Source organism: Cydia fagiglandana, chromosome 20, assembly GCF_963556715.1.
Source record: "Cydia fagiglandana chromosome 20, ilCydFagi1.1, whole genome shotgun sequence".
NCBI lineage: Eukaryota > Metazoa > Arthropoda > Insecta > Lepidoptera > Tortricidae > Cydia > Cydia fagiglandana.
In genome coordinates, this window is record NC_085951.1 from 7,544,161 (window position 1) to 7,559,773 (window position 15,613).

General features: G+C 36.0%; 1 protein-coding gene across 1 annotated transcript in view; it reads left to right on the forward strand.

Moving 5' to 3' along the window:
• Positions 1-1,211: 1,211 nt before the first annotated feature.
• Positions 1,212-15,613, forward strand: part of LOC134674823 (uncharacterized) — a 55,020-nt gene continuing 40,618 nt past the window's right edge. The window contains exon 1 of the mRNA XM_063532973.1: positions 1,212-1,577. The gene's annotated coding sequence lies outside the window, so the exon portion shown is untranslated. The remainder of the gene's footprint in view (positions 1,578-15,613) is intronic.

The window sequence follows — 15,613 nt, forward strand, 5'->3', positions numbered from 1 at the left end:
GACTCATTATTGTTTATTTTTGACCATTCTGAGATTAGCAGATCTAATTTTAGCGTGCGTAAAAAAATATTAGTCGGTATTGCTGGGTGTTACAGAGGATGCCGTGGATTCACGGAAGCTTAGATAAAATGTAATTTATCAAGGGCTTGAGTTAATTTGTTTTATTTCATTTAGTTATTGATATTTAGGACAATTATTAATATTTTTTTAAAAGTGTTTTTCAATAAAAATGCATGTCACGATTGTTTACCTATTATTCTTTTTTAATGATCACTTTTGTATCCTAATACCAGTTGGTTTTAATAGTAGAATAGTACAGTCACCTGCAATAATATGTTACACAATGAAGGCCGCAAAAATATCTGACACGGTCAGATATTTTTGCGACGTTCGAAGAGTAACATATTATTGCAGGTGACTGTACCCATAATTTACAAACGCCGAATTTAATTGTTGGATTAAAACTTCGTCTACCAAAAATATAATCGCATTCATTTATTTCTTTATGAAGGCCCCGACTCAACTAATATGACAGGCAACGTAGCATTTTAGTGAATTCACATGATAGAATAAAAGACATCAACGAGTTCAACATCAGACTTTTTAAGCAGGATTCAAATTTTCAATGCGCAATTAATCAATTAATTCCTTAATTTAGGATTCAGGTAGATCTATTTGCTTACTTATTTGATTTTGACTGTTCAGTTGTCATTTTATTTTGTATCCGCCGTAAATGGCAAGCCGTTCTAAATATATACATACATACATACATAATCACGCCTATTTCCCGGAGGGGTAGGCAGAGACCACGGATTTCCACTTGCTACGATCCTGACATACCTCTTTCGCTTCCTTCACATTCATAACAAATATTCAATATTCTAAATATATAAGATTATTTAAATTAAATACCTAAATATTTGGGAGCCCGCGCTTTGCTCGGAAAACATAAAAACTCAAAAATGCGCGTTTTCCCAAAGATAAAACCTAGCTAGATTTTCATCATAAATTTCATCGAAATCGTTAGAGCCGTTTCCGAGATCCCCTAAATATATATATAAATAAACAAAAATTGCTCGTTTAAAGGTATTAGATATGTAGATTTTCTCACATATCTAAGCGGGAGTGAAAATTTATGACGCTTGGAATAAATAATGTACTTACGAAATACTTCACGAAGCATCTTCAAAATTGGTGAAAGTGACATGTTCCCATCAAAAATCCTTAATTTATTAATCGTTTTATCGGCTTTAATCCTCCGTGGAATACGTCCATCTTGAGCTCCGCATATCGCAAATCTTTCGCGATGCACCTTTCAGTTGACCATCGTCCGGCGCGCTTCAAACACGCTCCCATCCGCCCGCGAACAATTCGAAAAAAGAAAATCTTGTCTATGCCGCGCGAAGTGATGTGCCGTTTTTGTCTGTGACGCTGCAATTTCAAACTTTTTCGCCGAGTTTTGTTGGTTTTAAAACTTAACGGTGTTTTATGGCTATCGCCGTATTCGGATGAAGGATACATTACTTTGTTAAAAGCGGATTTTTCATTGCAACGCTGCGCGCACACGGATAATCATGGTGAGTTTTAGCATTAATAATGCCATATAGAGAAAAGTTATCTTGCTTCGTTATTTACTGGTGCAAAACTTTTTAATAACGGTTCACTTCTGTATTCGACATTTTATTTTATTTTTGAGATGGTAAATACTTGAGTAAGTATGAGAGATTATTAAACATGTAAAAGATATTTTCTTTACTTATTAATTGGTCTGTTGAAACAGATTGTTGAAAAATTATAATGAAATTAATGAAAAAATATCTGCTGTGCACGCAATAATTTTTATCAATTAATCTTATGAAGAAATGTAGATTGTTAATCAAGGGTGGAAAGTGAACCATTTCACCCGAGATATTTTGGCGCTCGAACGAAGAGAGAGCGCCAATAGTTCGAGGGTGAGATGGTTACTTTTATCAGCCTATGAAAGGTGAAATTTCCGAACAGGAGAGATGAAAAATATCATACTTTATTTGTTCCTTCGACGGCTCCCGCTCAAATAGGTACCTATTCATCATCACTTCCCAGAGGTTGTAGAGTTAAACTACCCTATTCCTATTCCAAATCAGCGCTGGAAGCCACCAGCAACATGCTGAGATGGAGCCATTTCGTGTTTTCTTTTATATTATATATTGTCTCGTTTGTTTGTGCTTATGAATAAATTCTATTCTATTCTATTGTCGGTACCAATACCGAGGGTACCTATCTAATATCTATAGCCTTTTTAAGGCGACAGCAGTGTAGTGACTTCCTAATTACTACTATTTTTATTTAGACTCTAAAAATAGCAGTCATTAGTCAACAGCAATCTGTAGTTAATATTGATTAATATTAACAGGTAACCTAATCTTGTAGCGCAACTGAGGGCCTACCGCGAACCACGTTCGACTTGTTGCCTCCCTGTCACACTTATGTACGTATTTACAAGTGCGACAGAGAGGCAACACGTCGAACGTGGTTCGCGGCAGGCCGATGCGAGGCCGAGGCGAGGCCGAATGATAACAAAATTTAATCAAATTCATTACTCGTTATTGACATTCATTTGCATGACCATATAGATTAGACTGAAATATGTTGTTTGGTAAATAATAATAAACAATAATAACAGCCTTTATACGTCCCACTGCTGGGCACAGGCCTCCTCACATGCGCTAGTGGGCTCGGGCTATAGTCCCTACGCTAGCCCAATGCGGATTAGGGATGTTGATTCGTTATGTTATGGAAAAACCTTTCGCAAGTCAGGACTACATCATCCACCTTTCACGTCAAGTTTTCTTATAACTAAACCGGAGCAAAAAACATCTTCGCCAGTAACGAACATTATGCTTATGCAACTTATATGCAAGCAGTTACGCACACCCTGCATATATGTCTCTGTCTGAGGCTATCCTAATGTACTACATAACAGGGGAATGTACATGAAACGTGTCCTCACAATTTTCTTTTTTGTACAAAAAAATGAAAATGTTTTTATTTCATCGATGTCTCTAGGTACCACAAACTCAAAACAAGTGAAGAAACCATCAGAAACCCTGGATAAAAGTACGACGATGATATACTTAAAAGTTATGTTCCGGTTTGCCTGCTTGTAGCTAGTAATGTTCTATTTTATTATAGGTCCTTTAATAAAAATCGCGAGCGCTAACGGTTCTAAAAAACAACAAAACAATAGTTTAAAAAATAACCGCCTAAAAATAAAACGTTATAAATGCATTTGAAAGCTACTACGAGTACATATGTACCTACGTTAAAAATGATGAGTTTTACTTTTAATCAATTACGTTCAATAACTCGTAAGCAAATCAATCACAACTGTGAATTATGGTGTTCTATTTGTCACTAAGATTTGAGAAATTTATTTAGCGATTTGATTTTCACTCTGAACAGGCAGATATGCATGCAGAAACATAAAAACCGGCCAAGTGCGAGTTAGACTCGCGCACGAAGGGTTCCGTGCCATTACGCAAAAAATGGCATAAATATCACGTTTTTTGGACTGTTCTCTGCAGCATTCTATTGAATTTGGCTGGAGGTCGTGGCTGTGAATGGGACTCCTTTTATTGGGCCTCCCGAAACACCACGAACGATCACGTTTGTTGTATGGGACCCCACTTAAATAATAATTTTATTTATTTTTAGTATTTGTTGTTATAGCGGCAACAGAACCTACCTTATCTGTGAAAATGTCAACTGCCTTAGCTATCACGGTTCATGAGATACTGCCTGGTGACAGACGGATGGACAGACGGACAGCGGAGTCTTAGTAATAGGGTCCCGTTTTTACCCTTTGGGTACGGAACCCTAAAAAGCAGTCATTAAGTTCAAGATTGTATGTCAGCTGTTGATTTTGAATGATAGTACTAGAAGTGATGGATTGGACTATCAATGAACGACACCAATTATCTGAAACGGGTAGCCAAACGTCATTCATTATTCTTCAGTCATTAATCATCGTTATGCATTATCATCACTGTGCCTAATTTTTACGTGTAAGACGTTTTCCAATATTTGTTTTTATTCATTATGACGGCAAGCAAACTCCAAGTCTCTAAGTAATTAATAAAGCCATGACTAGGACTCTGTACCTACACAAAAACTAAGTACCTATACAGTGTGTAAAAATAAGTCGGGCCCTGGAGGGAAACTACCCTTAAATCCTTAAGTGGGCTCATTTTACTTAAAGGAGACATTCCTTTATTTATAAAAAGAAACAAAACTGCATTCAAAGATTTTTCTTTCTTCTTCAATTTGGCTTTTCTAAAAAAATCTTGAGTACTAAATATTAGATTTTATGGATATTTTGTACGACAGACGAGTGTAAGACCTAATGTTTTATCATTAACATTAACTGTATCGAATAATAGAATAAAAGTGCGAGTGTTTATTTTTGAAATTTTTAGTCGGTTCGAGTCCCGGGCGAGGCAAGCGTGTTTTAGAAAATCAATGAATGTAGTTTTGTTTCTTTTTAAAAATAAAGGAATATGTATCTCCCTAATGTAAAATGAGCCAACTTAAGGATTTAAGGTAGTTTCCCTCCAGGGCCCGACTTATTTTTCTACACTGTATAGTTGCCGGGGTTTTTAGCTCATCCTGTATAGTCACGCACTGATCCTTATGTTGACGGGATTAATAAATTCAATAAACTAAATTTAGTTAAGATCCTCATACGTGTAGGTTATCTGGTTTCTCCCGTTGTAATATAATATGGTTTATAATTATCTGTCCCCTGATACCCGAGAACTCAAGGCTCAATCAACGCGTCACTGTCAGTAAAAATGTAAAACTGTAGGATTCCATGAATAAGATCGCATTAATGTATGTATACTGCGTGACTTCATAACAATATGTCACCTCAATTTACGAATTGAGGTGACATATTGTTATGAAGTCAAATCAAATACCTGTTACGTAAAACGTATTTTAGGTACGTAACAGGTATTTGATGACTAAAATATTATATTGAATATTTTTTTCCTAGAAAGTATTTTCCTATTCTTAGGTACAGTCAACTGTAAAAATATGGGTGTGTAGCCAACTTATTCAAAAATATGTCCCATAGTTCTTAATTCGCCGACATAAGAGCTATGGGACATATTTTTGAGATGATTTGTGCACCCATATTTTTACAGTTGACTGCACCGCACGGGCTGATATTACCAGAAATTAAGCATCCGAAACTATAGTTACTGTTTATTTCTTGGTAATAAACAAATCATATTTCTACCAATAGAAAATAGAAACATCAATGTCAAATTAAACCAGCAAATGTTGATTATCTACCTGCTTCAAGTTAACGAATGACTTTCATTAATCAATTTAATGCTTAATGTAAAGAGTGTCCAGTTTACATGTTACAAATGATGGCGTCAAGTGCTATAATGTTATATCAGAGATATGTATAAGATACAGACAGTCGATCTCCGTACAAACAGCAACACTCCTGTACATCGGTGGACCTTATTACAAAAGGCATAAGGTCCGATGTACAGTTAACAGTGTAGGCGATGGTACGTTTACAAAGTAGTGTTAGTCATTATTACAGTAGAAAATTTCAGATCTATATGCTTTTACGAGTAGGTATGTCACATTGGTTTCTGCTAAAAACCATAACTTCATCTAGTAGGACCGTGACAGGAGTGACATATTATATTATCTTCATAAGGCTCACCGTCCAGGGGGCCGATTTTTGAATTTCGATCACTCGATTTCGTCACTCGAAAATCGGTGGAAAACGGCGAAATGCTAATGTAAAATAAATTTTGAAATACGAGCTATCAACATTTGGAATCTAGTGGTATTGACCACTCGATTTCAATTCTATTAGTAGAATTTAAACGCCTAGTAGTGGAGATATCATTTAACGAATTACACGAAATCGAGTGGTCGAATTTCAAAAATCGGCCCCCTGTCCGTAGTACTAGTTATATCAATCATTGAAATTCAATGTAATTTAAATCATTTTCAATTGAGTTGATTTTGTTGCGCTCGATTTCAAAACAAAATAAATTAAATCATGTTTTTATGCATGGTGGGCTTTATAGGCTGTGGTGGCACTAAGCGTCTTAATAGACTGCAGTGGCGGCGCGTCAAACATATCCATAGGCAAGCCGGGGCTAATTTGGCTTACATATTTCCTTTACAACTCTGCTCAAACGTCCAAAAACAGGCAAGCCGGTGGGAATCGGCTTTTATGGACGCGCCGCCACTGATAGACTGCTATATGAAAATTTGCCATTTGATGTATCACCATCTACAACATCAATCAAGTTTTATGTGGCTTATCTATATTATATATTTGTCCCTGTTCTAATACAACGTTTTAATCAATAACGATTAGACATAAATCTGTTTTCGTATTTAAATCCCAATGTTCATTTATGTCAACAGTTCAATTATAGTTAACAGATATATTAATTCTATAATCAAATTTGAAGAAATTAATTTTATTACCTCTACACTAGAGGTGTATAGGTGATACATTTGGAAATTAATACAACGCAGAATTCACTTTCCTTATATTCGTATATTATTATGTACCTGATATGAACTTTTCCGTTATCCTTATTATAGAATGAAAAAAAAAATGTGAAATTGCCCTTTGGAGAAGTGAAGAAAAATGAGGTGCTCTAAAAACAACGATTACATAACTGTTAAAACTAAATGCTAAAATTAAATGATACCACTCTCGTTTTCTATCAAAGCTTTGTTTATTATTATTAACCTTGTCTTCATGAATTATTGAAATGAAGTGAAAGTATAAATCCGCCGCGTTTCGGGCTTACTTAACTCACGCCGGCATATGTGTAGATGTGGACACTGCCTTAGCGAATAAGCGAGACCCATGCGGACCAGTGTAATGGGTTCTTAAAATTTTACCGATCTCGCATGGATTGAATTCGTTGCACCTCAGGGTGCCTAGTGCCTGGCCAAGGTGACAATCGTTTGCGCTACGATAACGAAACGCTTTGTGTTTCTCTATCACTATGGAAGAGCGGGGTCTTCTGTCACAAATATTTTATACCTAAAAGATTCCAACCTTTACAACTTTGCCCTCTTTGTTAACAAATAAACATTTTTCATTTTCACTTTTCATCACTCTTCCATATTATGCGTTTCGTTCGCTACGGACCTATTTAAACTGAGTAATGGCCATTAGGCTCGCCTGTGACTCGGTAAGCGGTTGGAATAACACTTCTTTTGGAGGTGGCCGTGCCGCACCAGTGTGGCATTCGGTAATGCTCTCCACGAAATTAATTATTTTTTCTATTAATCATGTGCGGTCATGGTATTTAAATTTATTATCAGATTCTGACTGACAAAGTGATAACGTGTTAATTAGAGGAAGTTTATTATTCAGGGAACGTTTTTTAAGTAGTTAAAAGCGATACAGAAAAATATATTAAGGTGTCTCTGTGACCTGCGAATCCCCATAGATCCGCCATTAAAAAATCATAAAGAATCGACATACACGACACACATCTAATCATCATCATCGGTTAAGGAAGGAGGAAAGCAGGACATGTGACAACATTTTTCCTCAAACCGAAACGGAGACGATTTGATTGGTAAACAATACTTTAGGTACGTTACCAACTAAGTAGTACAATTGAAGAAAGTAGACATACCTTTACTTAATTATGTGTGATCTATTGGCACATGATCTGTGCTAGAAATGCACTTTGCAACTATGTAAACCTAATTGGTTCGAAGAATCCAAGTTATGTACAATAATAGTTGCTTGGTCGCGTGATCGTCATTCCACATAAACACCTTCGTGTCTGTCTCATTGCATATGATTGATAGATTCTTGACAAAGATTTAACCGAATCGAATAACAAATATCGCTATTAAAATAAGTATTGGTAAGAAGTATTCGGGAAAATCTGAATAGATACTTGAAAATTTTTGGAACTACCAAGTATATTCCATCATATTAGTTTTTTTTTTTAGATTTTCATAAGGGCATTTCTCAGGAGGGCCGTTTTTACGTGTCCGGGGCAGTAATTGATTGAATTTACTGTTCAATAAATCTGAATTAATTTAGGCATGATCTTCAGCTTATATTCTGTCTGGGACACTATTAAATTTCGGTTCGGTGGGCGTGTCCCGCACCCAGATTTTATGAAACAAAAAATTATTACTCAAGATGGGGCATTAGATCGGAGTTATTATGGGTATTCACGCATAGGGTATTAGTTAGCTTATCATATTCTTTATATCACAATAATGTGTTTGCTCAACACATTGAATAAAACCAAATTTACGATGTGTCCCGGGCTAGTGACTGATATCGGTGTAATTTGCAAAACATGTCAGTACTCCTTCAAAGTTGTAGACCAGGAACTCAGTGTCTCAAACATAGTATGCTTTAGTTGTGCCTTAACCGTTGAATGAAGTAGAGGTACAGTCACAGTACAATAAAGTGATTTTTTAAACGTTTCTCCGTCCTTCGCTGGGTTTGGTCCTATGTTTTTTTGAGATCGGTGGTGCAATTTACTACGAAAGTTTTAGTGCAATTATCCTTATGTAAGTGATTAAGAAGTCATCGAAAGTACGTAAATCCACCATTATTACATCTTCTCTGTATCGTTCATGCTATTTCTGTAATTGCTAAAAAGCGATTAATTTTGATATCGCTGGTGTTGATTTCCCTGGTTTCGGTGGATTTTTTGACCACCGATATCAAAAAAGTGATCACTGAATTCAAATCCTGCTTTGTAAACTAGTTTGTTGTACTAATTTATTGTGTCTAAAAAGTGAAAGATACGTTGTACAAACGTAAAATTATGTTTGTAAGTAAATTATGTCATAGTAGGTACACAAAATCACTAGTTCACTATGAGTAGTTTTTTAAACCAGACGTATAGACCCAATGTTTCTTTCTCTGTCTTGATATTCTTTTCCAACCAATTAAGTAAATTATGTTCGTTGTCCTCTGTATCACCGGAGGCCCTACACCTCGATACCTTTAAACATGTTAACATGTCAGCCATGTTAAATAAATGTAGTCAATTAGATCCCACTTCTTTTAAAATAACTTGTGTATGTAAGTACTATGCAAGGTAAACCCAAGGGACAGGATGTACAGAACAAGGGATTAAAAATAAAATTGCATTCTAATGTCGAGATCGCTTCAAAGGCACTGAGCGTACCTACTGATCGATATTTCTAAAGCATAGCCATAGACACAAATTGAACACAGCAAATGTTTTAAGAATCCTCAATGTCTTATGTCTTTGTCAACAACTTTGTTACAATTTAGCTCAAGTGTTTGAGGGTGCTGGATTAATTGGTAATTGGATCTTCAAGCATTACTCGACTACTTCAAATATTATAGTTTTAAATTGACGGAGTTCACGCTTTTAAACTCTTTTATTAAAAAAAATACTTGTTTTCCGTATTGCATCACATTGCTTTATAAGTACATTAAATATTTAATGAGCATTGAACACCACTCAAGAGTGTATTGTTTATCGGGAGCAGGTAACATAAGTTTTTTTAGATGCGTGTGCGGTCGGATTGCGTGAAACAAACATCTTCTCCTTCATGGATATAATAATGCAATGAATAAATGATTATAATGTGCGAATTTGTGGTCGACAATGTCGACATGTCTAAAACTCGTTTCAGGACCACACATCACCCTATTATATGAGGCCAGTCATATAGTGTGGGATATCTTCTAGAGATGTTGATTTACAAGCCGTAATTTGGTTATTTTAAAATCTTGAGTCTATATCTATTAAATTTATGTAAGCTTTCGAGATCATTAGCCTTGTTACATAGCTTATCAACAAATAGGATTGAAAAATATGATTAAGATAATTATATAATTGAGATATAATACCTAAATGTGATTTTGGTGTAAGCATTATTGAATTCGGTGACGCAAATTGATTTCAGTGCCTGCACATGATTTCGGTGTTTTTTAAATCTCAAATATCTTGAAAACTATAAGGTTCTAATGGAGGCCTCCACTACCAATATTTTTTATATTAAGGGTAGATTTTAGGAAATAAACTCGCATATTATATAAGTTAAAAAAAAATTTTGGCACCGAAGTCAGGCACCGAATGTCATCTCTGAGAATCGCCCATAATTACTCGTCCTTGTGCCTATTAAGGCATTCGGAATCAAGCCATAGTAAGGGAAAAAAAACCGGGCAAGTGCGAGTCGGACTCGCGCACGAAGGGTTCCGTACCATAAAGCAAAAAAAAACGGAAAAAAATGCAAAAAGAAAACGGTCACCCATCCAAGTACTGACCACTCCCGACGTTGCTTAACTTTGGTCAAAAATCACGTTTGTTGTATGGGAGCCCCATTTAAATCTTTATTTTATTCTGTTTTTGTTGTTATAGCGGCAACAGAAATACATCATCTGTGAAAATTTCAACTGTCTAGCTATCACGGTTCGTGAGATACAGCCTGGTGACAGACGGACGGACAGCGAAGTCTTAGTAATAGGGTCCCGTTTTACCCTTTGGGTACGGAACCCTAAAAACAATACAGGTTACAACATTTTCATGTTGAAAAGCAACATCGTAGCCGTACACTGCCAGGTGGGCCTTACCTTTTTCTACCGATTTGCTACTTTGTAAATATAATTTTATAAATTATCAAAATCAAAGATTCCAAAACTATGGATAAGTAATATTAAAAAGGTATGTAACCTCAATGAGTTGGATAGCCAAGAGCAGATTCATAATTTAAGGCTCAAGCAAGATTAGACCGTAATCAGAGTTTAGATTCAATGCACTATCTCAAAATCGACGTGTATTTACACGTGTATTTCACTGTCAAATTGACACTGATTCATTTGAATCAGTGTCAATTTTAAATTGTACATCAACAATTTAGTCTCACTTTTCAATGACACATGTTTGAGAATCACGCCCTAGTTCGAGGCGAAAGAAGACATACATACATTCAGAGTGTATGACTTGCCGATTGTCGCCGGCGAAAACGAAATGTTTTCTACGCCAACAGACATAATATAATGTAAATAATTTATTATAATGAAGCTGACGCTTTTTGTGAATCTCTTCTCCTTATACCGACTGCATTCGCTAATATAATTTGGGTTTACTAAATGTAATGACGGTTTTTAAATGAAGAAGGTGAAATTATTTAAGTTAGGTACTTATATCATTTCACTTATTTTATTAATTCTCTTTCGAGACATACTAAATTACATAATATTTTGGTTAGTTGCGACATATCCGATTTAAATTAGCACTAAAGTATTATCATGTCGGATTTACGTCGAAATTTCCGTTTCACCTCTTGGTGCAGAGCGGCTACCGCGAAAACCGAAATTCGCAAATTGCGGGGATCTTTCTTACTCCAATGAAGGCGTAATTAGAGTGAGAGAGAAAAATCCCCGCAATTTGCGAACTTCGATTTTCGCGGTTATAGCCCAGACCACAGATTATATAATAGTTCTTACGAACAGATACTTATCTCTCAAACAAAACGCAAATACCTACCGTTTTGATACCTACACAAAAATACAATAGAGTGACCTTCAACGCGCCGCTCCCCGCACCGCGGGCACCGGCACAACGCTAGGGTTGCTGACGCTTAGAAATGATAAATAAATACCTACTTAAACAGCGGAGTGAAATAAAAGGAAAGCTAAATCTTAAATTATACCTAATATTCCAATTATGCGTTAGTGTTTGCGAAATAGTCATTTTAAAAGGTCATATGTCCCTGCAGTAACCGCAGTGTTTACGCCGTTTTATAAACCGCGCAATAATCCCAGCAAGAATTAGTTTATGTTACACAATAAAGAAAAATAATAGAAACCCCATGAATACAGGTAATTAATTATAAGTTAACCAGAGCAAAAATGAGTAGGCACTTTCCGGTGTAAAGTTAACTTACTGTCGTTAAAATACACATTTACTAAAATAAATAAATTATACATTTGTCATACATAAGTAATAAACATTACATGTTTAATTAAAGAAATTCAATAGTAGGTAGGTAGGTACCTACTACGTAACTTGTAACTATCGTAAAAATTGTCAGTGCGGCGCGCGGTGACGTGCGTACGTGAGCGCGTGTGGCAACCAACTGGCTTGCTTTTCTACCGTGAACGGGAGCAGATTCGTAGGTATCAATCCGAGCTCGCGCGGAGAGTTCCATAGGCCTGCCCAGACGCTTAGCTACACTGTGGCTTGCTAAAAAAATACCAAACGCTTGTTATGATAAAACTTCATCGTCACCACGGCACCCTCATGGACGCCAAACTGATACCAAACACCTAATTTACGTGCCTGAGTTTGCGTTCGCCGTCGTCATGTAAATATATGCATTTTGCTTTAAAAAATAAAGGCAATAAATAAAAATCATTTCGTGTCACAAAGCCGTTAATTGAGTCAAATACTCTCCTCTCCACCTGCCAAGTTCTAACTGATAATTTTAGCACTGAATACCTTTTTAGAAATTTCTTCACCACTCACGAATCATTCATCTCCAGTACCAAATCGTGTGTGCGCACGCGATGCAAGAGCGACGATTAAAACATTTTTATAAACGTTTCATATTAATAGCAACTGGGTTAGTGTGTGGAAAATTCTATTTCACGTGCCTTGTTATTCCGTTAAAGTAATTTGTTGAACGAACTTGCTCTTATTGTGTTATTGTCGTTTGTTTGTATCGACTGAGAAAGTTACGTTATACAGAGTATAATAATACAAATTAATTGAGATAAATTGCTGAGTGAGATGTCGATACAAGATACAACTCTATAGTGATGCTAATTACTAAGCAAAATACTGTGTACCTAACTCTAAGATATGTGATGAAAAAATCCTATAAAGTATGTAATTAAATTCATCCAAACCAAAAAGGATATCGATAGCTCAACTTTACCAAAAGATTTATTTAAGAGCCAACAGGAGTGGTCATTTCTCCATACAAACGTACTCGACTGTTTCCTCCGTGGGTTTTGATGCTAGAGCAATGATTTTTTTAACACAAATTAATACCTATTATCAATATCTGTGTCAGACCGTTTTGCTTTTTTTGATATTTTTGTTTTTTAAGGCGCTAGAGCCCTTCAAAAATGGCCAAAATGGCCTAATAGACTATGCTACAATGAGAGGCGTAGTATTCAAAACTGATATCAATTAGCCAAAAAAACAAAACGGTCCGACACACACAATTTCATAATCATTTAGATTTCCAAATTTGGTTAGGATAGGTTATGTTTTGGAGGAGGAAACAGTCGAGTACGAAACCTCGATTTTTGAGATTTTTACGCGGGATTTTTCGCCTTGTCCTTATCGCACTAGTTTTAGGAGCCGCCTCCGTTAGCGAGACGGGTATATTTACCTAAAATATTTAAACCTCAGTTCCTGTTTCGTCTTAATGAAGAAATAAAATGGAGCAAGGATACTCCAAATGCACCAATAACCTAATTAAACCGACGTGATGTAAATGAAATGAAAACTGTTGGAAAGAAAATCGATTGTTTAAACCAGCAACCTTCAATTGTTTTCTAACAGCCAAATTTCACCTCCATATGACTTGCGTTATTGAAACATACGGTCTCTATTACATTGAGCTTAAGGTTCATAATTCTTCTTTTTATCTCAGATGGTCTGCCAAGTCATGTAGGTGTCGTTTTTAACCACGTTTGGTCAAGGATTGACGACGTAGCCGCATTCCGAGTCCAAGTTCATGACATAATGACTCGGCTTTATTGTGCCTGTTTTGTTTTTATTGTTAGAGTATCAGCGAAAGTTGTGGTCAAATGTCATGTTCACAATATAATAGTGAAAATGATAGTGTGGTTTACTATGAGTTTAAATGGCATTGGAGTTGGAAGTGACATGTTTATTCGCGTGGGTGATGCAAGTAACCGGGGTGGTAAACGTTGATGTAAAGATTACCTTATCTCCATATCACATTTTCTGATTCTCAGTATGATAGTTGGCAGATTTTATAATAGTTCATTGGCCTATTAGGCTGTGTGACTTCAGGACTCATTACTTTTTCTGCGCTCTTCATTTTATCATGTAAGCTCTGTTCTAACTTCATTTTAATAATAGTTTATAAGTTTTGCTTGATGTGATCTTAAATAAAGTATAATTGGAGAAAAATCTAATTTACCCTTACCACCTGATACAATTTTTAAGAGCTGACATTATCAATTAATCGCTTACTGTTTAAAGTTCCGTACCTACCTCAAAGGGAAAAAACGGAACCCTTACAGGATCACTCGTGCGTCTGTCTCTCTGTCTGTTTGTCTGTCCGTCTGTCACAGCCTATTTTCTCGTTTTGGACTAATCCGTAAGTTGTAAAGAACGTCACGAATAAGTACAGTCAGCAGCAGAAGTCGCTAAGCGGGCGAGGTGTTCTAAATGATCTGGACGCGACTTTATTGTTAATAGAATAAGAGCGTGTCATGGTAGTTTTGAACACCTCGCCCGCTTAGCAACTTCTGCTGCTGACTGTACCTACACTGACAGGTTACAATACCGTACGCAATTTAAAAATCCACTCTGTTACAATGTGTTTGACTTTCTAGGAACTTTCTTGTAAATATAGAAACTAGGTCTAGAACACATCAGTTCGAGACACTGCTCTAATCAGCTTAGCCACGGTGCAAACTTTGTCAGAGGTATCTAGAGCTGGCCACTTTCTAGACCGACGGAGATTAATACTTTCCGCTAGATATCGCCGTATACTATGGTATGTCCGCTCGTAATATCTATAAACTATAATGCCATGTGGCGATTCTGCCTTTAGAAAAGAACTGATGCTTAGTGACAAAAGATACTTATTGCCAGATTGGTAGAATTAAATTGGAAACTTTTGTAAGAAAGTGATAAGTCAACGGTCAAACATTTACTAAAAATAATTCGTATAGATTACTATGTATTGTATTTTATGTAGGCAATGTTCAATGTTAGTTGAATAACAAGGAAACCCGAATTTTTTCAAAAATATTATCATTTCAAACGGAATAGGTACCTATGTAAGTGCTCACATTTCTCTTATTTCATCAAATCAAATCATTACATGGATTAAGGTACTTATAACCTCTTACTGGACCCCTATTCGACAAGCGACGTTTGACGTATATCGTGTTGATCTCCCGTTGATGTGGGAAAAATCATAAGTCCTCGAATACGTACGTCAAAATTTGACATTAACAATCCACAGTTAGGGTGACAAGCAAACCAAACCGAACCACCCTTAGTTTAGAGTGGAGTTTTGGTTGTACAAAATGATATTAACCACCGTCACCCATCAACACTCAATATGCAATAAAATCAACTGTTGATTTGACGTGGATGTGAAATCTGACAGTTGTACATGTCGAATTTGGCCCCAGGTTATTTTCCCGTGCAAGCGATTTTGTACCATTATCGACTTATATCAGATGCGTGTAGTTAATAAGAATAACAATCCTTTCTTATCGTAAATCAATCGAAGACATCCGTATAACTTAAGTTAGCTAACCTTGAATCATCGTACCATAGTTACTTAGATTTTATAAATTGTCCGAATGTTATAAACATCTTTTTATTTTTGAAGATATATA